This window comes from Camarhynchus parvulus, chromosome 19 (assembly GCF_901933205.1).
Source record: "Camarhynchus parvulus chromosome 19, STF_HiC, whole genome shotgun sequence".
Taxonomy (NCBI): domain Eukaryota; kingdom Metazoa; phylum Chordata; class Aves; order Passeriformes; family Thraupidae; genus Camarhynchus; species Camarhynchus parvulus.
In genome coordinates this window covers 2,706,855-2,731,091 of record NC_044589.1, presented here as the reverse complement: position 1 = coordinate 2,731,091, position 24,237 = coordinate 2,706,855, and the positions used below count along the sequence as shown (strand labels likewise).

The 24,237-nt window shown below is 46.5% G+C and overlaps 1 protein-coding gene across 1 annotated transcript in view; it reads right to left on the bottom strand.

Moving 5' to 3' along the window:
* AUTS2 (activator of transcription and developmental regulator AUTS2) overlaps window positions 1–24,237 on the bottom strand; it is a 793,219-nt gene that overhangs the window by 124,930 nt on the left and 644,052 nt on the right. The gene's annotated exons all lie outside the window — the stretch shown is intronic.

Here is a 24,237-nt window from a genome sequence, read left to right as displayed (position 1 = left end):
GCTGCACCCTCAGCTCCAGCACTGCGCCCTGGACTGTTTTATGGATGACTTGCACGGTCCGTGCTTATCCAGAGCTACCACTACGAGCCATTTATTTAACAACAACTTGCCCTGATTTCTCACTCGTGATGATGTCCAGAAGTCCCACTGAAGCTCCTGGCTCTGCTGTGTGACACTGTGTGCATCTGTAGGGAAACAAAGTCCTTGCCCTGAAGAATCCAAACTCTGAAGAGGCAAATCTGTTATGATGAAGCATGTCAAACCTGATCACCATCCAGCGTCTCTGCATTTGCCTCTGCTCATCCTTCCCAGCCAGCCTCAAAAGAACAGTCATTACAGCCCTGCACAATTTCTGTGTGGCAGTCGCTGGCTTGTGTGAATAATGATGTTTAGTATTTTATCAGGTTATTCCATAACAAATACACCCAGTGATACTTTTATAATGATCATCTCAACACTCTGCTGCGCTCTCCTCAAAATACTAAGTGACAATAACGTAGTTCTGATGTTATTTTTTAAGTCACCTGCATTCTCACATCAGAGACTTTTCCTGTAGAGCCAGAACTGGAAAAAGGATAATGCCCTTTTTTTTTTTTTTTAGGAAGGGGTGGGGGGGGAAAGAAATAAAATCATGCTTCTTCAACCTTTTTTCCTCCCGCTACTCGGGTGCTTGTCTTTAATGAGCAGCTCCAAATGACAGCTTTAATCACTGCCTCTGGCCACTGAAAGAGGCCGCTAATGATAGGAAAGAACAGAGGACCATTTGCATCAATCAGCTCTAGTCTAAATCACTTTTTATGATAATGCATCCAAGCGAAGAAGAACGTCTCTGATGTCTCCTGCATGATGATGTACCACAGTGCTGTCTCCTCATCTCAGACCTCCACATAAATCTCTTAAAGATGCACACACACCCCACCCTGTGCTGCCAGCGCTGGCCCTCGTTTTCTACACCATTAATGATCTACCACCAGGGTAGAGTCAGGAGAGGTTAAGCAATCAGTTCATTCAGTTTTCACTTTCTGCCGGGGATGCCCACTGCTCCGGGAGGAGGGGAGGGGAATACACAGACAATGCCTGGGCTGTCAAATAAATACAAATTTAGGATCCACAAAATTCCCGGTTTGCCACCCGTTACCATCAGGGGCTGGCACAGAAAAAACCATTGGGCAGAGTCCGGAGGGGGCTGCCTGCTAGAGCATCACAGCTCTTCTACACAGAGAACTGAACTGCTGCTAAAGCTTTGCTCTTGTGAGTACGCTTTATTTACACAGGAGTGCTTTCAGAGTGACTAATCCCATAAGCACAGATTACTCCCCCACCCACGGAAGGGTTTATGGGATCAAGTCCTGTAACAGTAAAACAGAAGAGCTGGTCCTGCACAAGACAGTGCCCTGATTAGATGCTGGCCTGAGACAAGATCTGGACTGAATTTCTGACAGGCTGAGGTCCCATGCCCAGCTCTGCAAACAGAGCTACAGCAGCTCCTCAACTTCCCAGGCTGCAGCTCTGTGTGTGAAGAGTTTCAGTGGCCACATGACCCATAAGCACACACCCATTTATTCTGTACAGTCCATGCAGACACCCAGGGTCCTGCACAAACACACCCTGACTTGGCTGAGACTCCTGGGTCCTTCTACTCAAAAGCACCAAAGCAAGCAGAGGTCCCACAAGCAAGCCTGAGGTCCTGCAGCAACCTCCACTGCAAGGGTGAGATTTCCCCAGGCTCACCCGACCAGCTCTATGTGGAAACAGGGAATTCAGGCTGGACTGGGTCCCTCATTGCCTCTGGCTCCCTCAGGGCTCCCAGGCTGGTGCTGCTGGCTGACCCAGTGACCCGTGGGCTGCTGGTGAGCACTGGGGCTGGCGAGCTCTGCTGTCCTGGGATGCACAACACCCTCCTGCCAGGCAGGGCCTGTGTCAAAACAGCCTCCCCCTGCCAAAGCAAACTAATGGATGCACCAGCAGAGCCACCAGAGGCATGGGGGATGCATATAAATACACAGGGCTGCTTCTATTGTTTCCCTGAAATAAAGGAGAAAAGAGAAGACAATGTTCATTTGGTTTTGGAGTTTCTCCTAGCTGGCAGAATGCTGGCTGGAGGAAATGACACCCATTTCCCTGGCAAGGGCTCACAGTCCTCCGTCAGATCCTCCAGCACTGCCTGGAGAGGCCACGGAGGCAATGCTGAGGACTTTATGCTCCTGTAGTTTTGACTGACACTTCTCAGGACATGCTAATCACCTTTCAGGGAAAAAGAGAGGGAAAAGGTCCCCAAATAGGCAATTTTATTTAATCTACTGATGTTAATAAAAAAATTCTTTTTGCTTATGGAAACAGGCTAACCTCTGCAGGACTTAATCTTCCCCAGCAAAGGGAGCTCACCATGCTAGTTGAAGCATGGACACTTTTAATCTCCTGATTAAAACCAGGACTACTGTGACTGTGTTTATCAGGAGTAAAGGATGGAGGAGAGGGATTTATTTAGAGGGAGCAAAATGCTAACTGAAAATTATGATACCATAATTCTCTAGATGAAAAATCCTTCCAAGAAAATTGCCTTTTTAGCAAGACATTGGGTTCTGGTGGATCATTCAGGTCACACGTGGGCAGAGGCACTGGGGCTCCCAGTAAAGCATGTGGTTTTTGGTGGAAGGTGGCCAGGCTGGTCCCAGCAATCCGATACCAGGGTCCAGAACAGCTAATGGGAAGACTCACAATGGCTTCAGTGGGCTCTGTACTGGGGCTTTAGTAAATGCAATTAAAAAAAAAAAAAAAAAAAAAAAAAAAAGAGACCAGAGCAGTATACAACAGCTGTAGTCCTCCTAAGCCTTTCTTTTTTGCAAATGCTTCCCTTGGCGGCTTTATTTCATTTTATTATAATAAACTTCAAAAGGTGTATTTGATCTGCCAGCATTTTTTTCCCTGTCCACCAGGAGTTCATTTCAGCTGTGCAAGGCAGCAAATACTGTACATTAGGTTAATTTTCATTTCAGCTGTACAACATACATTATTGTTTCACTGCTTGGCTTAAGTGAACTCCTGGTGGATACAGTCAAAACCATACCAGCAGATCAAATGTACTCTTTGAAGTTCCCTACAATGAAACATACTTTAAAAAAAAAAAAAAGAAAAAAAAAAGGAAAAAGCTTTTAGAAAGCTTTAAAATATCCTGAATTGTTTGGAGCATTTTAATGTTTTGGCTTGTCCCTTCTAAAACCAACTAATGAGAAATTTCATGCTGTCCATCATCCTCTCCAGCTTTTATTCCCAGAAGAAGTTATATTATGGATGAAGTATAAATTAATCTCTTTGCTGAATAGTTCAACTTAAATGAGTTTGAGGTGATTGCAAACCACATCAGCAGATGCTGTATATGGTGGCTTTAAAGTAAAAAACCCAAAGCCACTGACACTGGCGTGATTTGAAGGCATGCCTCTGAAGTCTACAAACCATCTCCAACTGCAGGCCAGGAACATGCTGAATTTCATTATAAATCTCAGTGAGTGGAACACAGCCTTTGAAAATGTCACCATGAAATTCCCTCCTAGTCATAAGGGCTCCCCCAGCTCCCCAAGGATCCTGCCCCTTCCCTTGTGGATTTCCATTGGTTAAGTTGAATTATCCTTTTGTTTTCTTCATGCCCCAGCTTATCCTGACTTATTTTACTGAGCCAGCACAGAGTACAGTCCATGAAAGGGCACCAAACTACACCTGGGAAAGGCTGGCAGCTCCTACACCAACTTCACCACCAGGAGATTGTGATATGGAACTGCATCCCAATGAACACACTCCTCAGCACTTGGAGGAGACAACCTGACCCTGACTTCAGGCAAACTGCACTCTTTTCTCACTTGAGAACACGTAAAGCTTGTGATTAAATAGGATTAACCCAACAGGATCAGGTCTCTAGAAGAAAGTGGTTTCACTAACAAGTTGTTAGAGAAGAGCCCAAGGGCATTGGAAGGCTCACAGATTATCACCAATGGAACAAATGTCAGAGGTGTTCAACCAGAGCCAAGTGAGCTCAGTGTCTGTGGTCTGGGTGGATTTCCCAAGTGAAACGAGTGCAGTGCTTTCAACATCCTGGAGGTACCTGTGGCACCCCCCGAGCCCTGCACCCCTCCCCAGCACCCACCTCCCCTGGCCTGGGGGGCTCCCAGCAGCCCCTGGCCACGCCTGCTGACACCCCAGGGTGTTCACCCAGTCAGGAGCTGCCACCAGGGTGGGCAGAGTGTAAATGGCTCCGTGCTCCTGCCAGCCTTCTGCCAGGGATTCACAGCGCTGCGCTTCCCTCCCGTCATCATCTCACTGCCAACATCCCATTTTGGACCAAGTAATGAGCATTTCAAACACCCCCCACAGAAAGGAGGAAAAACAAGACACTTTGTGTACACCATTAGTTTTATGCATCTTGCAAATGCAGTTCCCCAGCTCGAAAATCTCCCACAGCTTTTGCTTCACTTTGAACAAAATCACGATGGACTTCTGATGAATAGCTCAGCTCAAAATACACTTGGAGGCTTTTCCTTGAATTCTGACTTGGGAGTAAATAACCTGCAGTGAAGCTAATTGTATTGAAAATTCAGAATATTGAGGAAATGTTACAGGTGATAAATATTTACCCTAAAGGAATTCAAAGGGAGTCTGTAACAATTTATTTCTAACCAATACCAAGTAATATTAAATTGCAGGGAAAATGCGGCCCCAAACCCTATATTTTTCCAACTTGTACTAATGATTGTTCTTTGTGAAAAATGCCAGAGAACAATATCCTTTAACCATACACAGCCATGTAGGTTCATACTCTGCGTTAGCATTTTTCATCCCAACGTCCTCTGCAAAACAAGGGATTGATGCTGCTTTCACTTAAATTGGTGTAACTAATTAGACCCAACTAGAATTACTCCTGATCCTATTCATGTAAACAGTCTTGATGACTTCAGTGGTGCTATTAGTGAAAATAAGGACTCACACAGAGCAAGGATTTATGGGCTCAAATCCTCTCTATTTGAAGCCTCAGTAAAATGCAGCCAATTCCAATGCAGAAGGAGAAAGCTGAGCTGTGCACAGCTGAGGAGTGGAAGAGGAAAAAAAGGGGAATATTTTTGGCCAAATAAATTGGGAGAGAAATCACTCTGTGAAAGAACTGTCAAATAAAAGACCTGGTACAGAGATTTTCAAAAGAGGCACCTGGAGAGAGGCAGGGAAATTCAGAAGGCACTGCAGCCACTGGAGGCTGTGAGCGCTCAGCACCCCACGGCTTCCACCAGAGCCCTCACTTGAGAAAGGTATTTGAGAATGTTGATCCACACAGGACTTTTCCTTTAAGCTTAAACCAGGGAGGACACGCATGGAAATGTAAATGGTTTCATTCTGGGCTTGAAAATTCAGATCAGCTTTGTGTTTCAAATGAACCAGTTCATCCAGCCATTGCAGTGCCTAAATTCAGTCCCTCAAGCTAATGCTAAAGCAGATGATTACAAAATAAAAGGTTCTCCTAAAAAAAAAAAAAGGAAGAGGGGGAGAAACTATATTAATCACTACCAGAAAACATCTGTTTTTAAATGAGGTGTTTTTGATCTACACTGTTTGTGATGCAAGAGGAAGGCTTTGCCATCCATATGACAACCAGATCTTCATTTTGTTGGGATTAGGGGTCAGCACAGGGGACTGGGGGAGGGAAGAATGGGAAGGGAACAGGAGAAAGAGAAAGATTCCTCTAATAAATGCCAGGACACTTACTCTGTAAACACAACCTACAGACCATGAGTCACAAGTCCACTCTCAATGTTTCTGCATGATTTATATGAGGATAGATCAATTAGAAGTTGAATGTTTTATCTCATTTGATATATGAGAGGCTTCTCTTCAAACACCCTTAATTTTACACCAGGAGTAGGTCCAAAATGAAGATTCTGCAAACACAGACACTTAGGAATTGTCATTTCACACAGAGAAGTTCTGCTTCTGTTCATCATTTCTGTAGCTGAAACTGTTTCAGAATGGACAACATCATCAGGGTCTTTGCCCCCTGACAGCGGCAGAGATGGAGCAGAGACCTGACTCTGCCACCAGCAGACCGAGAACAGAATTGACCAAGTTTCCAAGTCTTGTTCCCAGGCTTTTAAAATTTTAACTTAATGGTCTGAAGAGAAAAAAGAGAAGAAAGGGATGGTCTTTTACCCAAGAATCGAGTCTGAGCTCATCCTGCAGCAAGTGAAGGACATCTTGATGTGGAGAGAGCCCTACAGTGCTGAGACAAGCAGGCTCTGCACCAGTTGCTTTTTCATCTTCATTCACCCATGGCCGTGGCATTTCAGCTGACAGTGCTTCAGGCCACTCCTCCCCGAAAATGACTGGAATTGGCTTTCTGATCTGACAGAGAAAAGGGGCTCAAAAATGCTTGAGGATGTTCAGGTAAAGGTTTAGAGTAGCTCAGATTGTATTCCTGCAAGGGTACTTGCTATACATGCTAACTTGGCTGTCATGTCTGTTTGCCTGCTGTGCCAGAAACTATGTTAAAAAAATCTGGTTTATTCACACATATGTACAAGTTCCTCCCAGCTCTGGATCCCATGGAAAGCAAGCACCTCAAAGCACATTTCCTTGGAGGATTTTGTCTGACCCACCCCTCTTGTCACCACCTTTCCTGTAAGAGTCTCTCTCCTCAACACAGCTGAAAAATATTGCCTTAGAAATATCTTTGTATAATTTCATTTTTCTGCATCTTCTCATTGCTCACAAGAAATTCAGAAATCACATTCAACACATGAAAGGGGAGTTTCAGATTCCAGGAAACATGAGAAACACAATTCAAGCATTGCATTTCCTCCTGCACCATGAAAAAGTACAAGGACAGAAGTTTATTTTTCACTGAGAGTGACACAAGCATCTGACAACCTGCATTATTATGAACATAATTATTTGAATGTTGTGTTTAACATTGCTCCTTATCTTTCCCAGTACACACAGCAGTGTATGGTAGGGTGAGCAGGGTAAGTGAATACATCACTCCTTCCCTCCGTCTGCTCCCCTTGCGCTTTAACCGTACACAAGAGCGCACGATTAAAATGGCTTAATTAATCCTCAGGCTTTAAAGGATGGCAGCAGCAATGTTCAACTCGTGTTCAAATGCATGCAACCACCTCCAAAGGAGATACTGAGTATCTCCTGAAGTGCCTGAAGAAGGAAACTCCGCTGTTGTCTTTGTACCTGCACTCAAGATCAGGGATAAGGAGCAGGGCCCTGCCAGGACCCAAGGACACCACAGACCCTGCTCGTGTTTTGTGCCCAAGGAGCTCTCCCAAGAGACTATCCAAGCATGCATGCATGGAAGTACAGAAATTCACACAGCTTTTCTGCTACATGAGCTACATGTTCTTCCTGTTTCCCTCTGATTCCCCAGATGACTGGCAGCCACCCAGTTACACACCTTAGAGGCCAGGACAAACTTTGCTGTTTCCATTCTGTAATAAAGGCCCAACAACCCATTCCAGATCCTGGACCCACTGTGGATATCCTTCACCTGGTGATTAAAGCTACAACAACTTGCTCTCCGTGGGTCAGTTGGAAATTTGAGCTGGAGAAAAAGGCTGCTGCCTACTCATTAAGTGGTGTGTCACAGGGAAAGCTGATTACAGCCATGCTCCCAAATCTGTGTTGGCTTCTGATTAGTTTTCTGGTAGAATTAAGGTTTTGCTTTTGACCTACAAAGCAGTGAATGCTTTGGGCACTAATTACTTAAAAGCTCACTCCTCCCTCCTCGCAGTAACATGACAAGCTGTGGTTAGTGGGTGTTCTCGAGCTGACAGTCCCTTGGGGGTTGTTTCACTGCAGAGTGAACTTAAATAACTCAAGTCCTATCAACACACAGGAGCCCTTAACTCACAGCCCAGACAAGCTCTTTAATTCTTTCATCCAGGGACATAAGTTAAGCCTTAAGGCACTTGGCTGCTGTGACAGATGCAGCCCGTGAGCAGCAGGAAGGGACGCGCTGGGACAGGCTCGGTGCTGTCACTGAACTGCTTGGGCTCCCCGGGGACACACGAGTGCTCCACCCTTAGCTGGGAGCTCCTGCTGCCCAAGGAGCATCCCCTGGGCCAAGGAGGGATTGAAGTGGGAAGGTCCCAGAGGAGGGATGGCCACAGTGTGGTTCTGAGCTGGGGCTGCAACAGGTTGCTGTGGTGAACTCTTCAGAGGGGACGTAAAAATGAACAGTCTTAGCCCAGGTGGCACCAGCCTTGACCAGGGGCACCTCTTGCTCTTAAATGCCCTGACTTTATTAGACCTTCCTGCAAAATCCACCTTCCCTCTTGGGATGGACCAGAGACTTCAGCTGGCTGGTTATGGTAACTGTGGCTGCTCTGCCCTTTCAGTTCCTGCTGCCAGCCACCCAGATTAAACCTCAGCACATCTGGGGGAGAAGAGGCCAGCAGGAATTTGTATCAATGTTGCACATTTTGAAAACATAACACAGTTTCAAGGTAACATTACATAACATACATTTTCAAGTAACATTTTCCCCAGGTCCGCCAGGTGTCCATCACCTATCCAGTGGTAACTCAAGCAGCAATTCTCAAGATTGTTGTCACAGAATCCCAGAATGATTTGGGTTGGAAGGGACCTTAAAGACCATCTTGTTCCAACCCTCTGCCATGGCAGGGACACCTCCCACTGTCCCAGGTGCTCCCAGCCCTGTCCAGCCTGGCCTTGGACACTGCCAGGGATCCAGGGGCAGCCCCAGCTGCTCTGGGCACCCTGTGCCAGGGCCTGCCCACCCTCCCAGGGAACAATTCCTTCCCAATATCCAGTCTAAATCTCAGATATAATTCCTAAACCCCAACTGAGCATTTGTCAGTCAGTAATAGCTCTCAGATGTTGACAATGCAATCCAGTTCACTTTTGAAGTTCAGACAGGATAAAAAAAAGTCAGTTTAATCATAAGAACCTCCTGTATTTGTTTCAAGTCTGATACCAGCTGTTAAAAAACAGGTTTAAACCACACACTTCCTTCAAAGAGAGAAAAATATTTATCTGTCATCAGTTTCTGCACTACAATTACTATACTCAAGGATAATGAACACTAAGGATAATCCAATACTTCCAGGTTCCATGGTACTGAAGTGTGTTCCCTCTCTCTCTCTAGGTTTTCAATCCCACATATTCAAGATGGGAGAGCTCTTTTCTTTTGTTCTTCATGCTGTCCTGGGCTCTGCTGGTGCTGTCTTATTAAAATCAGGTTAACACAGACTTATTTCTCAGAGGCCACTTGTTCATTACGCAGGTGTCACATGCTTTGCTAAATTTCACTGCTCCACTTCTGACAGAATCCAACCCCCCAGACCAGAGCAGAACCTAAGAGCACAGATTTACTTTTTATTCTGAGCCCCTGCGTCATCAGCTGGTTATTTAAAACTTTGTTCCGAGAGGCCGAGCCCAGGAGGCCAAGACTTTCCACTTAATAGGACTGAACAAACTCCTCAAGTTGTTATGAGGTGTCTGCTTCTGCATCATCATTAGCAATAATGATTTATAGTTCAGAAAGGCTCTCTGTCCCACAAGGTTCCTATTTTCACTCATGTAACACACATGCAGGGCAATGGAGGCATCCCTGGCATGGGGAGTCACAGGAAATACGTATGGAGTATTTATCAGTAAGTGCTACAAACTGTAAAACTTGCAATATGGATGGTAAAATGCTATTAAAAAGAGCTATAAAAGTAAGTCATTGTAATTTGAGGTTACTAATGTTGCAGTTACCCCTGGCTAGAGCTCTTGGCATTGTTAGGTGTAATATATAGAAGCTTACACAGCCCAGGCAGAATTAAACACACACAGCTTATGGACTGCACAGGGGGTTCTCAGGAGAACCAGTTTTGATGAAAGAGTTCTGACTCTTTCCAGCCCCCAACTACTTCTTCAGGTGGTAACAGGAGAACAAAACAAACCTTTCAGCTGCTTTTTGGGCTGAGACTCTCACCCTGACATTGCTCAGACCCCAGTGCTCTCCCCGAGGCTCAGCTCTCTCCTGCACAGCGCCCGGGAAGGTTTGTCCCCAACACTGCCTTGCAGGGGTGAAATGTTTGTCACCCTGGGCAAACAAGTGAAAGCAAAGACTGTTATACCTCACCTGGGCTTGTAAAGTTTAAATACTCTGTTAAAAAGTCACAGTAGCTATCGATTTTAAATAAAGGGGAAAGTCTCTTCAGAAAGGAGTTTTTGTCACCACCCCTCTTCGGACCATGACTTTAGAGAGCAAACCCCTTGCCTACATCTCCAAGCAGTGCCTATAGGCTGTGCATTCAATTCCTCACCAAATTCCACCCCTATTCCCCTTTCAGCTGAGACTCCACATCACTTAACTCCACAGAGACTTTCACAGCACACTGGACCTTACTCCAGCTCTCTTAGACAAAACACAGCAAAACAGCACTATAATTACACAAACTCTTAATTAAACTGAAGAATGTAAAGCACCTCCAATGTTTTTATTACCAGCAGCAGTGCCATTCTATCAGGATGACAGACTTGCATGTATTACCGAGCCCCTAATTAGCAATTGCTTTCCTAGTTAATAACTACTGAAATGCTATCAGGAAATATGTTTAAAGTGCAGATTGCCATGATGCTCTGTGTCAGTACCTGCCAGGTGATGGTGCAGCAGTGGCTGGAGAGGGAGGCCACCAGCTGGGTCAGATCCTGCTCTTGCCTTGCAGCAATCCCAAATCCTTGCATGAGGCAGGGGTGGGTGCTGGGATTCTCCTCCCATCTCGGAGCTGTTGGACCTGGGAGCTTGGCACCCTCCCAGCCTGCTGATGGGGCAGTGTCCCAGCCTGTTCTCATCCTGCTCCCACTGCTCCCAGGAGCTCTCTGCCCCTCTGGGGTTGCTGCTTTTGCCCAGTTCACACCCTCCCCACCCCTCAAAGAGCTGCCAGAAACCCCTGATGGCACTTTTGGCTGGGCCAAAGGACAGCCCCACCATCAGTGTCCATCAGAGGAAGGGGCTCCTGTTATCCCACTGCAAATCCCCATGAGCAGCACTTTTCTCATGATCTCTGTGCCTATATTCACATGGTTATGTGAAAACCTCGGTTTTCCCTCAAAGAAGGAAAATTCCTCCAAACAAATTCCCCTCATAGTTGCAAGAATCACTTTGAAAACACAAAATGAGAACGTGGACACCCAGCAGCGGATGGGTGGGGGCAGTGGGACCTGGCCTGGCAGTGGGACACCCATGGTGGTGGGTGGTGGTGGCTCTTCCCTGCACATGGACTCTCTTATTCCTGGAAACTCCACTGCTGTGACAGAGTTAACCTGGATTTCAACCTCAGCAGGAACAAGTGTGACTCAGATTCCTCACAGTCACTCATGGCCCATCCCCAAACCCACAAATTCTAATGTGAAGCTTTCCTTTAATGATCACTGCATAACACGCATACCACCAGCACAGACCTCTGGCAAGCAAATTCTGTTTCATCTGTGGCCAGATCAGATCTTCCCTGGGGTTTTCCATGCCTGGAACAGCTAATTTTTCCTGCTCATAAACAACACAGCACCTAGAAACACTCACTTAGAAACGTTCAGAAACAATTTCCAACCCCCTGAGTCCTGAGTTGGGCTGCTGATGCTTTTCTCTTCTGCATCCTGCAGCAGCAGGGTTAATGTCAGGGGTTCCTACACAATATCAGTGTTGCAATTCAAAATTTGCTCCTTGCAGAAGATGCTTGGAAGGAAGGAAGGGCTGCGGATGGAGGAAGAGGAAATAATTCCTCAACCCCTTCCCATTTTTTCCTTGCCTATTAAAATACTTCACGATAAAATCAAAATTATTACTTTGGTATTCAAGAAATTTTATATTCAGCTTCCACCGGGGGAAATGCTGCTCTTTCCTATTAATCCAGGACTTTAAAATGACAACAAGTACATTAACGATGTGTCTGTGTAATAAAACCCCCACACTGATCAGGGATGCATATTTATGTGACAAACTTGGGATGCCTCAGTCTTACTGACAGGAATGGATGCGTGCTCCTTCCCAGCTTGGGATGGGTATTTAATGTAAAAAGGAGACCACTTCCATGGTGAGAATGACTTTCAAATAACCCAAGAACACAACAAGGCTCTGAAAAGGAGCCTTATTTGTGTTTATTAGGTGGAGAACAAGGCTACTTCTTCAATCAGGGAAATTCTGTGTGAAATTGAGGTTTATTCACCCTTTTATATTGTCATTTAATAACCTCATAAGTGAAGAATTATGAAACAGAGGTAATACTGAACTGATTTTCATATTTCCAGTGATGCAGTTTTTCTGCTTTGCTAACTTGTAGACACTCAGCTCATATTCTACCCACATCTTTAAAGGTCATTGCTCCCATTGGACTTTGAGGGGGTGGTTGGTAGATAGAGATGCAACTGCAAAAAGGCTCATGGCTGCTGAAGTTCCTTCCTTCATCAGTGTTTCCTCTCCTTAAAAAGTGGGAAAGCTGCTGTGTCTCTGTAGGAAAGGTTCTGAAAGGATTCTGGAGGCATACAGAGTCTTCAACAAAAGTTTCAAAGCAGCTTCATCATTTGCAGTGAATACAAGTTTTTGACTGCTATGTGGGAAGAAGCTTGAATAAGCTCAGATCTCTGAATTGAAGGTTTCTCTAAAGAAAAAGCTCTAGAAATGCCTGCATTTAGATGGGGGGAAGCGAGTGTGAATCAAGAACAAAGGCCCAGGACCCAGTGAGAGGGAATAACCTTTCAGATCAAGCTGGTTTCCCCACCTGAGAGAGTTCCAGCCTGCGCCTTCCCATTTGATGCAAATGTCTGTCAGAATGGCACTACTGGATAATAGATAAAAGATTATCTGTGACATTATGAAAAATGAAAGCTTCAAAATGGCTACAAGTTCCATGAAAAAAAAAAAAATCAGATAGCCTTTCTGAAAGGCAACAATAGCCCCTCTGGTTTATTTAGCACCTCGAGTTGGGCACTGGTGCTCAAACACCTTCCCCAGCTCCTCCCTGTGCAGCAGCTGCCCCGCTGCTCCTCCAGGGAACAACCCCAGTTCTGCTTCTGATGGAGCAGGAAAGGCTGGGGGAGGCTCCAGGATGACCTTAGAGCCCTTTCCAGGGCCTGAAGGGGCTCCAGGATTATTGGAGAGGGACTGGGGACAAGGGATGGAGGGACACGACACAGGGAATGGCTCCCACTGCCAGAGGGCAGGGATGGATGGGATATTGGGAATTAGGAATTGTTCCCTGTGAGGGTGGGCAGGCCCTGGCACAGGGTGCCCAGAGCAGCTGTGGCTGCCCCTGGATCCCTGGCAGTGCCCAAGGCCAGGCTGGACAGGGCTGGGAGCACCTGGGACAGTGGGAGGTGTCCCTGCCATGGCAGAGGGTTGGAACAAGATGGTCTTTAAGGTCCCTTCCAACCCAAACCATTCTGTAATTCTATGATTCCTTTCCCTCAAGTAGAAATGGTGCCAAATTCAGCTGAAGTAGCTCCACATGCAGCACCCTTGATTTCACAGGAGAATTACCCATTCAAGGCAGGGATTTCCAGCACTGGCAAGAATCAGATTTCACACCAACCTTCCCTGGCCTGCCCAACCATTGGTCTTTCACTTAGCAGAGAAGCCCAGGTGGTGACACCTTTCCTTCACAGATTTCTGCCGTTCACCTCCCAGAGAGGGGAAGCTGCAGGTTCCTGCAGCAGTGGTGTCAAAGCCCCAGCAGCTGAGCAGCTGGAGGGGCTCATGGCAGGGAACCCAGCCTGCCCCAGCTGCAGCCAGGACTCCCACCACGTACAGCAGGGAGACTCAGCACATCTGTGCAAGTGTTTGTCTCATTCAGCTGGGATAAATTGGCACCATTCCACTGACATCAGCGAAGTCACACTGAGTTATATAAACTGATGATCTCACCCCTGTAATTACACACCATTTCCTATCTACAAATAACTGTCCTGTACAGCACCATCCCAGTTAGCCTGGACATTCCTCCTGCATGCTGGGAGAGCCCAGTCTTACTGGTACAATCTAATGGATTTACACCTTTACATTCACAGCAGTACAGCACCTCCCATTAAACACAAAGCTCAGCTTAACTACGCTGAATTCACAGCTATTGTTTTCATTACATAAAAGCACAGTGCAGGTCAAGCAGTACAGATGCTGCTCCACACCTACATTTCTCATTGCTCACTCATTCTACGTGGTACTGCACAACTGACATTTGGGCACTCGTGTAGAAAAAGCTGTGAAATGATATTGAAAATGTGGAAAACAAGGCCTGACAGCGCTGGGATGGTGCAGTGATGGGGGACAGACAGCTACAGAGACAGCAATCATCCTTCCATCCTGTGCAGCCTGGAATGATTATCCCTGTGTTCTGGCAGGAGGAGTGATTGCTCGTGAGCACCTGTAGTGACAAATCCAGCATGTGCCAGGACACACCCGTGTGTCTTCTGCAACAGTGCCATGAGTGAGAGAGACCTCAGCCTTCACCACCAGTTGCTGCAGGGTCCCTGCTCTCTCACTGGGAGCACATTCAGGACCATTTCTGTCCATCCCTGAGGAGCAGCTCCATCCCCTGGAGCTGCAGCAGCTGAGGACACCCAGCACAGGGTGAGACAGGCCCTGTGGAAGGGTCCTGCTGCTCAGTGGGGTTGGTTTATCTGCAGAGCAGCCGGGGAGACCCAGTGGAGTGTGCAGAGAGGCTGGGATGCAGCAGCACTGCCCACATGGCACTTAATTCAGGCAGATAGAACCAGTCCACTGTTAAATTAACAACTGTGAACAGTGCAGGGAATTGGGCTGAGGCTGGAGCTGTTGAAGTTTGATTTGGGCTCTCTTGTTTTGCTGGGCAGGGCAGCGTTCCAGCGCTCCAAGGTGAAAATGCATTTGTGCTCTTCAGTAACTCTGCATAAGCACAATAACTTTTTAAATTGAAACCCATATCACACAATTCCCAGGGAAATGACAATATAGGAGACCTCCAGCTAAAGCCCCTCAGTGTCCAGAAAATGAGCTCTCTTTACAGTGAAGGGAGGAATTGTGCTTCCCTGGCCAATGTCTGCAGGGCAGAATTGGGATGAAAAGTCCCCTGTCCCAGGCTACAGAGCTACCCAGAAATTGCTGGCTCACAATCCATCCAGGGTTTAATTAATACATCCTCAGAAAGCCACAGCACTCTGGCTGTTGTTAGAGATGCTGATTTTTCACTGTGGTTGAAGCTTCATTTATGATTTCAGTAAAAGCTCCATTTTTTGCTTCTCTTTCTAGTTAAAAAATGAGCCTCTAGCTACAAATTGGACGATTACAGACAGTATTGTAGAGCAGCAGTAAAAAAGTGTTAATGAGCTGCAGGATATCAGAAGCAAAAAAGAAAGTATTTCCCCCGCAGGCCAAACAAAATTAATTTTAAAAATTAATGTAAACCACTAATGCAGCAAGTGCTTCCATTAAATTATGGGGCTCTGACATGTACAATGCAATATTTTTGCCATTGAATTTGTTATCTAAAAGGTGTTCATTGTTTATTATGGTGTGAAAAGCTGTTTTGCTCCAGATAGGCTGGTTCATTAAGGAACTGGATCCTTGCCATAGCCCTATTTCTTAGCAATGAAGCCATGCCCTGTAGCAAAAAAATACAGAGAGCTGCTCCCTGTTTAATATCAGAAATGTAAATCAAAAGACTCCAGTCTGCTTTTTAAATGGCTTTTGGTCTTTACAGAGATGAAATTCACCCCAAATATTTCACATTGCTGGCTGGTCAGAACGGCTTCTCCAAATTCCAGCTCTGCTAAATGATTATCATAATAACAATCCCTGTCAATGAGGGGTTTGTAATGCTCATGCTATTAAAACACTTTTAATTCTGCTGCTTCATTCATCAAACTGTAACAGGTTTGATTTTAAGAAGGGAAAGAAAACCATGTTTTAACTGCCAAAGGAGAAAATAATGTTCTGATAAGAACCCAGATATGTACAATTACTCAAAAGCTAGTGGCTTTGAATATTTCAGGGTTGAAAATTGCTCAGAACTGGATTTTGATGTTCCTGTGTGTGCTGAATAGGATCTTTACCAGCAAAGATTCTCAGCGGGTTCAACAGGAGAAGTGGTGTTGGACCCAGGGGCATGGGACCTCCTGGGGGAGCTGGAGCAGGTATGGCCTGAGGGAACAGGGCAGGGCAGCAAGAACAAGGAGACAAGAGCTGCTTTTGTTTTTGGGTGTGGATAGGAAACATCAGAGCTCTTGGGTCTAACTAACAGTGGGGAGAGGGAAAACAAAATCTAACCAAAAGCCCTCTGTTGGCATATAAAAACTTACTCTATTTAGCAAAATTAGATACTTTGTTGGCCTTCATTTATGAGCCAAAACACCCTGAGCGGGACTACTTACCAACTTTAATTAGTAATAAAAAGCTTACAAGTACCAGGGGAGCCAGAACTGGAGTCCATGGGCCAAATCCTGTGCTCAAATTACAGCAGTTTGATTTTGGGATCTTCTTAAGTTCAAAGAAGTTGCTTTGTGCTTTCTGTGGGACAGTTTGGTGGCCTCAAGTCACACGAAAGGTGGGAGAGCTGTGCTGGGGACTGAGACACTGGGAAACTGTCATTGACCAGGTTAAGAGATTGTGTCTGGAGATTTTTATGTTCTTGAGGCAAGAGCTGCTGAGGATGAGTGACTGTATGGGGTTTGCAGGGCAAGGTTTGGGCTGCAGGGGTGCCTTCTGTGGGGAGCTGCTGGGAGCTTCCTCCATGTCCAGGGGAGCCAACAGCAGCCAGCGGCTCCCAGGGAGATCCAGGGGGAGCAGAGATCCCCCTGCAGGGCCAGGAGGAGCCCAGGGCAGAGCAGGGGGGGCTGAAGAGGCTCTGAGCCCATGGGAGCCCCTGCTGGAGCAGCGTCATGGGAGGGCCTGGGGATCCATGGAGAGAGGAGCCCACCTGGAACAGGTTTGCTGCAAGGACCCGGGACCTCATGGGAGGGACCTCACTGGGGCAGCTCCTGAGGGACTGAGCCCTTGGGAAATGGGATCTCTGGGGCAGCTCCTGAGGGACTGAGCCTGTGGGAAATGGGATCCACACTGGGGCAGCTCCTGAGGGACTGAGCCCATGGGAAATGGGATCCACACTGGGGCAGTTCCTGAGGGACTGAGCCCTTGGGAAATGGGATCCACATGGGATACGGGGCAGCTCCTGAGGGACTGAGCCCATGGGAAATGGGATCCACACTGGGGCAGCTCCTGAGGGACTGAGCCCATGGGAAATGGGATCCACACTGGGGCAGCTCCTGAGGGACTGAGCCCATGGGAAATGGGATCCACACTGGGGCAGCTCCTGAGGGACTGAGCCCATGGGAAATGGGATCCACACTGGGGCAGCTCCTGAGGGACTGAGCCCTTGGGAAATGGGATCCACACTGGGGCAGTTCCTGAAGGACTGAGCCCATGGATAAAGGGACCCACTCTGGGGCAGTTCCTGGAGAACTCTCTCCTGGGAGGGACCCCAGGCTGGGGCAGGGCAGAGGGTGAGGAGTCCAAGGCCTCTGGAGGAAGGAGGAGCAGGGACAATGTGTGATGGACTGAACAGCCCCATTCCCATCGCCCTGAGCTGGTGAGGGAGAGGATGGAGAGAAAATCCAGAGCAAGTGAATCTTGCAGGGAACACACTGTGATTTGCCACCTTGCCCAGACTCAACTTTCATACCTCTGTTTCATGGGCTTGAAAATGAACAGCATCAAAGCAATAAAGGTTGGTGTTCATCCGTGGAAGCCTCAGAGATATCAGCCTCTCTGTTTTGATGCTTACTGCAGCCATAGTTTCTATGGTTAAAGCAGCAGGACATATATATGTGTATATTTATGTGCATGTGATATTCATGTTAAAAATTTCCACATGAACAATCATCCCCTAAAACAAGCAACAGGACTAACCCTACTGCCATACACTTGACTGACTGTAGTTTACCTCTGCTGCTGACTTTTAGCAGCCAAACTCACTAAAGCTGAGGAGATAATTTGGCTCAGCTTTCTTCTACTGATCTGAGAAACAAAGTTTATACAAACCTTTCACGGTGAAATCAAAAATCACATGAAAGAGCAGGCAGTGCTGGGGGACAGAGCCTGCACATGAGATCAGCCAGAGCATGACTTATCACACAGACCTTGCAGCAGACCTTCCTGTGAAATCTAATTTCAGCTCTCCTGAAAGAAACTTCACCAGTGCCAGACCCAGCTGGTCACTGATGGTCAGTGAGCCACAGCTGAGGCTCTCGTGGTCAGAGGTGTCCTGGTGCAGGAGGGGCCCCACACCCCACTGACACCTTCCAGAGCTCCTGAGCAGCCCTGCCAGTGTTGGAATTTCAGCAGTTGCCCACAGAGAAGAGACAGCTCTGTCCCACACAACACCAAGCTTTGTTTGATTTTACTGGAGAGGAGATGGTCAAAGGTGGAGAGACCCTGGCACCCCATGGATAAGTCAAAAGCCCAAGAACACACATTATTCCAGTGTGGTGCCTCTGCACATCACGTGCTTCAGCAGCTCAGCTGAAAAAATACTTGGTTTTGACCCACAGAAGGGTCAGGAAGGAACAAAGAGGTAAGCAAGCAAAATCATTTCCAGTCCTCTCCATCAGGCAAGGATCTGAATTAGTAGAAGGTAATTTCTGGACAAACCGTCTATTATCCATGAAGCAACATGTTTTTGTGCTCTAGCTACCAAAATGCTTCCATTTTCCAGGCCAAAGAGAGTTGATAAACATGAGGCCCCAACTTTCTGCCCATTGCAATAGTTTTACAGATTGCAGTTTGATATTATTACACATATCAGCCAAAATTCCTTCCTTTTACAAGGCACCCAGACAAGCAACCTTCAACAGCAACAACACCCAGAAAGGGACAAAGGGGCCAGTGCAGACAGGGCTTTGTGCAGACATATTGACCACACACTCACAAGTGCTGCTGTTTTCTGTTCATCAGGTGGAGTCATCTTATATGGACAAATAACAAAAATAAGTCAGAATTTAAAAATATAGAAGTTTCACTGCTTCCAATCTATCCATTCCTGATGAACAAACACAGGGAAAGCAAGAGGGGGTGGTACTTGATGGTGATGTGAATAAATCAAGTTTGGTCCCAGCTACACTGGTGTAAACCCAGTGTTTGGGATGACTCTGGAATGACATCCAAGTCCCTGCTTTTGCCATCTGTATTCTGCCTCTGTGGATCTGACCTACATCATTGGAAAGAGAGGGGTAGCACAAACATTTGGAAGTGATGCTCTTCTATTAGCAATGAGATTAATTAAGACACTGCTGGGCACTTCTCCACAGTCAGGCAGGGCTGTTAATGGCCATTGATTTTTTTTTTTTAAACAGCATGTACGAGTTTAAATGGTGTAAACTGCCCCAGATTCCCTTTCCCTACCTTTGTCTTCCTTGCTAGGGGTTAACCTCGCTGGAGATAGGGAAAAAGCCAGTCCCCTCCTTCCTTTGCCTGCGGCACCAAGATCAGGAAATTCACTGCTAATCACTGCAGTTGTGATTTCTGATTTCAACTGGCAGCACGGAGAATTGAACTCCAGTCCCCCGAGTACAGCAGGCTGCGCCAGGCAGGCCTTGAGCTTGTTAAAACTGTGGTGCTGCCATGCAGTTATCAATTTTAAATTAATCTCTCCCTCCATGCACACTTACCCTCCTCCACCCTCTCTTAAAGCGGCTGCTAAAAATATAAACTCCAGGATACCTCGCTCTAAGACTTAACTAAGTAAAAATCAGGATACTATTAATTACAGGTTTCCTTCAGCCTCAGCACCTGGAAAAATGGATTTCTGCACTGTCTCAGGGATTTGCCTAATCCACTTCCTGCAGTAAAGCCGACCACAGTTCTGGCTGTCTTAGCATCCTGCCATGCAAATCCTCCCTCCCACGATGAGCCCCTCTCCAGGAGCGCCCTGTCTCCAGGCTGGAGCAGCTGGGGAAGGGGAGCCTGGCAGCAGAACAGCAGCCAGCTGGGAATTGCAGCTCTGTGGGCTGAGTGTGTGCTCTGCACTCAACCAAATCTGCCCTGCTGAGACAGGCCAGAGGCTCAGACACTGCTTACTCGGCTGCCCTGTCCCCATGTCACCATCACACTGCAGCAAACCTGTGCCAAGAGCGAGCATGAGGTGCTGTGCTGCGCCCCAGGGACAGCCCCTGACTTCAGCCACCAATTGGGGTTGTAAAAATTACCCCCAAATCCAACTTAATGTCTTGGCTCCCTCCCCACGCTGGAGTCTGAGTGTCTGCCACTGCTCAAGAGCAGCCTGGCTAATGTGGGCCAGGGTTTGTGAAGCCTTTGTAGTTGGCTGTGTCCACCTGAAATAACAAATACCTGCGCTGGCACGGAGCATGGGGCAGCTCTGGCCCTTCAGGCAGGGCCTTGCAGCTTTATCTCCTGCAGCTGCAATTGCTACCCTGGTCAGACAGCAGAGGCACCGAGGGGAGGCCACCTGGCTCTGGAGGAGCTCAGGAAAGCAATCAGCTGGCATCTGAGCAGGGGCCATACCACCACCTCGGTGTCAAATGTGAAAATCTGTGGAGGTGAGTTTATAAACGACTGCAGGCGTCAGCATCCAGTTTGGAATCTATAAACATCTGAAATCTGTTAGTACTTTATTTGTAATGATACTGCCAACAGACTGCCCCCCCCAAAGGTCACAGCACACACTCAGCATTAAATTGCAGTACAACAAATCCTCAGCTATCCGTAACCTACAAAATGATAGGGGCAGGCTGGAAGGGGAGACTGGGATAAAGCAGAAAAAGAAAAAAGTCTAGACACACTTTCCTAAAACTCACTGGGGAATCATTTTAAAATCACTTTATGAGGAAATAATTGAGGTTCTATATACAAAACTCTCTTTAAAAAAAAGGAGTAACGTGTTTGACAACCTTAGAAAGTCACAAGGTTGTTACAGAGAAGAATGGGCCTCTGTTTGGGAATTTAAATACTATGTGGCCCAAATTCATAAACATTTAAGATTTTTAAGGCCATTGGGAATAAAAGAGCAAAAAAGGCAAAACCAGCCAGGGCCAACTAAGGAAAAAAACTCCAAAACCCAAACCAAACTGCCAAGTGAATGAAAACCATCTCTGCAGTAAAACCCCCTTTCCTCACTCTGTAATGCTCCAACCCTGAATGCTGCCCTTCAATCCACCACAGAATAAACCCTCTGTTGTGCACATGACACAGCACAGACCCACAGCATAAACCCACTGCCGCCTGCATCCCACTCCACAGCGAGTGGAATTCATTCCAGAGCCACCAGATGTAGCATTAGCCCCCGAAATACAGCAGCTCTCCTCAATCAGCAGGGAGGAGCAGCCTGTCCCTCTGTCTGACCGGCTGTGTCCTGCCCAGGGGGAGATGGGGACCACTTATCATCACTCCACTTCCACATGGAGCCATAGGTTACCAACACCATCTCTTTCAAGTGGAACACAATATAGCTGAAAAAATCACTGCAGAAAATAATTTGTTATTCTTCTTATGCCTCTCTTTTGTTATTCTTCAAGTCAGAGCTGCTTCTCCATGTCACTCGTGGAGAGAGGTCCAAGCAGATGAACCACACTGATAACTCTGCACTGAAACTTCACCAGGTTCTTCCTGATAACAGATTATTTCAAAAATATCCCTCAAAATGTAAACCCAGGAAGGGACTTTGATAAATTCTGGCTGTGGATCAGATGACTGGTCAGTATCTCCACAGGGCTGACCCAAATGCGTGGCTCACCTATCACTCCAACTTCAGGAGAGTTTGGGTTCTTACCTGAATTTCATGGCTCAGGCCCATTTCTAATTGTGTCTAAATATATCCCTCTGTGCTGTAGAGCTGACTTCCTTCTGGCCAATCTCAGCTGCCTTTTTGACCTGCACACCCTACGGAAGCACCAAGATCAAGAAAGTTGTGCCTACTGAGCGTGAGGATTAGTGAAAAAACCCGCTCAGAATGTCAATGAGTTAGGGGCATCACACCCTTCTGCCATTAAAATTCAGTAGGTTTGCTGGTCCTTCTGGCCTCGGTGCATTTGCATAGTATAGGGTCAGAGAGACATCCTGATTCCACTATAGCTGCTCTGTTTGAAGGGTCAGAATGGTGACATACGAAAATGACCCAACTTTAATTGATACCTGGGCTGTTGAATTTGAAACTCCCCCTGGCCCCATCTCTTGTATATCTAATGTACAGTACACTCAAGAGCAGATGCCAGGAAGGCAGCTTGGTTTCTCAGCTGCATTAGCAAAGCTTTAAAAATAATTGAATTGTCCACAAGATGTCCACCCTACTTTTCAAGCACCTGAATCTCCTGGCAATCACCACTCCAGCAGTGAATGTTCTCAGGGCTGGCAGGTTATCTAACTGTGAATCCCAAGTGTAGCATCTCAGGAGAAGATCTCAGAGAGAAAAAACCCCAAGTTTTCAGTTCAAGCTTCTATTATTTTAATAGTTTATTAGAGGTCCAGTTATGACTCAAACTTTACCAAGAGTAGCAGAGATGTGGGTGTATTTATTAAGTTTTTTCCTGGTTTTCTGGCTGCTATTAATTCCCAAATCATACAGACAAAGGGCAATTACAATTGACATCTAATTCCTAAGTTGGGCTCAGTCAGGCATGAGGAGCTCAATGCAAACCATATTTCCTGATCCCACCGTTGCTAGGTTCAGGATCACACATTATAGGGCACTGAAAGATTCTTGGCAGAATGGATCAGACTGGTTTGCTTGGTTTCTAGGCATCTTATAATATACTCCCTAAAAAAAGTAGATGATGGCTAATCCCACTCAGAAGAGCAAAGAAAGAATACCAGAAGAGTTAGAGCAGAGTAGTTGTAAGTGCATTACTGGTCAACTACTCATCAATTCATAACTATCATTTCTGTGACATTTTCCATGATTCACTTCAGGCTCAGTTCTGGGACAGAAACATGGAGAAACATTGTTTACCCCTGAGTCACTCAGCTGAAAAAATCATGATATTCTGATGGAAACCCATCCCATAAACTATGGAGCTGTATTGCTCCTGCATTTGTTGGCAATGCAGAGGGACCACTGTTCTTCTTTGCATTGCAGAACAAGATTAAAAACTCCATTATTTCATTTCCTAGCATTCCTAAACCCTTTAGCAGTTCCAACCCTTTAATGCTTCTATTTAAAAAAAAAAAGTGTTTTTAAAAGTTAAATGTTGTGGGTTATTGGGATGTGTCATGAACAGGGAGCATTGAGTGAGTGCCAAGAATGAGGGGATGAAGCTGCAGTCCCTGAGTTTGTAACTGAGATACTCAAGCACTGAGTGGCCACACTTGCAGGGAAATGCTCAGAGTGCTGCTGTACTGGCAGCAGCTTTTGTTGTGTTGATGTCCTCGCCTCTCTGCAATTCTGCCGTGGCAAATATTTCACTGAAACTCTCATTACTGGTCGTCACTTTTCCATTAATGGCCTTCATAAACAGGAAAAAACCAGGAACTTTCATCCAGGCTAAACAGGTTCAAAATTCAGCGTTCCAACCTATAACAGGTAGGTCAGGAGAGACAACAACTCACCTTGCTCACAACTACACAACTGAGAAATGTTCCGAAGGCTTTCAGATTTTCCCTCTGTTTCTCCCCAAAAAAAGCCCTTTAAAGGATCAACTAAACAAACACCCTGTGAGTGCCTCAGAAGGGACCTCTCAGCGAGCCCATTAGGGCGTGTTTGGACGCAGAATCCAGAGTACATTACAGGTTATTTGTGAAGCTGGAGCGATGTGCTCCTAATGGGTACAAGGATGTGCTGACATCGGAAGTAAGGCTGACAGGTCTGCAGTTAACTGTCACTCCCATCACAGACTTAATAGCTTTGCCAGGCACCCTCTAAGCAAATGAAGAGAAGAAAGCTCTTGCTGTGTGACAGCATTGGAAAAGAATGCATGTGAATGTCATTCTGGTATTGAAAGTGTCAGGTGCCAGCCGAGGAGCCCTGATCAGATAGACAAGCATCGTGCTGGATGCTTTCAGGTTATTTGAAGCCTGTCATTTCTATTAGCAAGCTAACCACAAGTGGAATCCTTCATTAGTTTGTTTTGCTTAGTACTGAAGTGTCAGGGGATGGAGGCCTGGGCCCTTTTGGCTTTCTCCTTATTAACAGCTCATGATGGCTGGCGAGCAGAGGGGACCACGGGCTCCTTCCCCTCCATGCCTGCTCATTAGTGCCTGGCAGCAAAGAGCAGAGA